The following is a 2,540-nucleotide window of genomic DNA, read 5'->3' as shown; positions in this document are numbered from 1 at the left end:
ACGAAGGGGTATTTAGGGAGGCGCTCCGCCGTGAGCGAAACTTAATCGGTTTAAACGGCGACGAGCTGGTAGCGGTGCTCTCACGTGCGTGTGATGCGACCATGCCTAGGCGAGTCCACCCTAGAAATGGGAGGCCACCGGCTTACTGGTGGACCGACGCGATTGCGGACCTGCGCCGCGCCTGCCTACGGGCTAGGCGGCGGATGCAGCGAGCACGATCAGAGGAAGAGCGAAACGAAAGCCGCGCTGAAGACTGAGATAAGAGCAAGCAAAAAGCCCTGCTTTAAGGGTCTCTGTCAGAGTGCCAATACGAACCCTTGGAGTGATGCCTACAGGATCGTGATGGCCAAGACGAGAGGTGTAATGGCTCCTACAGAACTATCTCCAGAGATTTTAGAGGGGATCATCTATGGGATTTTCCACGTCATGTTCTTAGTCCTTGGCCTACTTTCGTAGGACAGCCGGGGACTGGGGCAGGCGATGAGGAGAGGGTCACCGATGTGGAACTTGCGGGGATGCCAAAGTCCCTTAGCGTAGGTAAGGCCCCAGGTCCGAACGAAGCTCCGAACCTGGCCTTAAAAGTAGCTATCGCAGAGGCTCCCGAAATTTTCAGGTCTGCTATGCAGAAATGCCTGGACGAGGGAGTTTTCCCAGAAGTATGGAAGAGGCAGAGCCTGGTTCTATTGCCAAATGCGGGGAAACCACTCGGAGACCCGTCGGCATATAGACCAATATGCTTGATCGACATGGCGGGGAAGGTGCTCGAAAAGATCATCCTCAATAGAATGTTGCGGTTCACCGAGGGCGAAAATGGTCTTTCGAGTATGTAGCCAGTACGGTTTCCGGAAGGGGAACCGCCGAGAAAGCACTCGAGCGTAAGAGAAGAGGGATTCGTTACTGTTCAGTTGGCCAGCTATTGCCGATGCGCTTTTGCGTCTGGTCTGGGGATACCCGGGTACCTGTACAATATTCTCGGAAGTCACTTTCAGAATCGAGTACTAGTTTACGACGCAGAGGTGGGTCGGAAGTGCTTTTACATAACCGCAGGAGTCCCGCAAGGTTCCATCCTAAATCCGGTGTTATGGAATGTCATGTACGAAGAGGTGTTGAGGTTAGAGTTCCCGGTGGGGGTGGAGATCGTAGGCTTCGATCGTCGACATTACGCTGGAAGTCTATGGTGTATCGATCGAATAAGTGGAGTTGACTACTGCCCACTCGATCAAGGTTGTGGAGGCGTGAATGAGATTCAGGAAACTGGAGTCGGCCTACTGGGTTGGATCAGAGCCCGCGATTGGAAAGGGGTCTTCGCCAAGGTCGGGGCAGGTGGAGACCCTATGTCGGCACGTCCTTCTGTGTGCTGGCTGATAGGGCCTTACTTGGGAGAAGGTCAGATCGTGTTGCACGTAAGCATCAGTTCTTGATGCTTGCGAAACAGTTGGACGCGGGCGGAAGGGTTGACCCTGCCCGCCTTCCGAGCACAAAGGGAGTGATGAGGACCACTCGGGAAACTGGCTAAGTGCCAGCATAATATCTTGGTGGGCTCTTCAAAGCGAGTCATGGTTGCTGCAGGCTACGCAGCTAACCTCGAGGGTGCGATGTGCGCAAGCCCATCTCTGAAGCAACGCCTTCTTGGTGGTACCGGAGAGACATAGAGTTTGGCGACCATGAGAATGTGTTTAGTGGGTCGAGAAGAGAATAGTCCTGACTTTTACTTTTGTTGTAGAAGACGGCCTTAACCCCACACTACCCGGATCTTCCTGTTCGGGTGTCTGTTGAGCAGGTTTTCCACCCATGTTTTAGGAGGGGGAAAAAGCTAAATATATGTACCTTAACCAAAGAGTCCCAAAAAAATTATATATTTTCATGAACACTGTGCCATGTGAAATAATACCAAAATAAGAAATTTCAAACATTGTGGTATAAAGGTGAAAATAGGTAGCCCAAACAATGAAATAACTCTAAGAACACGCGCAATAACTAAAACTAAGGATACAATGTTGATAAATATTATTAGAGATTAATAAACCATGTGAATTAGTTTAGGCAGCCCCCGTTTGAAGAATGTTACATTTCAAGCCAATCCAATAAAGCCAATGTGATCGATATATTCTCTAAAAATATTTAACAAACCCTTTGTAAGATTGATGTTCGCTAAGTATTGTTGCATTTTATCAGCATTGTATGAACACATAACGCTAATGGTATGCAAAAACTAAATCAAGCGTTATAGCGATGCTGATAAAAAGCAGGTGTTGAAATATTAGCAGCAAATGCCAATACATTGCTTGCGTAATGCTTGATGTCATTTGAAAATTAAGTATTTATATTGCTATCGTTTTTGTTTGTTTACCGTTACAATGCTGATTCAACGTTTATAAATACATCGAAGGCTGATTTAAAGCTGATTAGCAATGTGTGTACCAATTTCAGCTACAAATCTGTCACTTAGAGAACACCAATCAGACAAACCATCAGAAAAAAACGATAAAACTAAATTCTAAGCTAAGATCTACAAAACTTATATACACAACCATACCTTG

This window comes from Aedes albopictus, chromosome 3 (genome assembly GCF_035046485.1).
Source record: "Aedes albopictus strain Foshan chromosome 3, AalbF5, whole genome shotgun sequence".
Lineage (NCBI taxonomy): Eukaryota > Metazoa > Arthropoda > Insecta > Diptera > Culicidae > Aedes > Aedes albopictus.
This window is presented reverse-complemented; position numbering follows the sequence as displayed.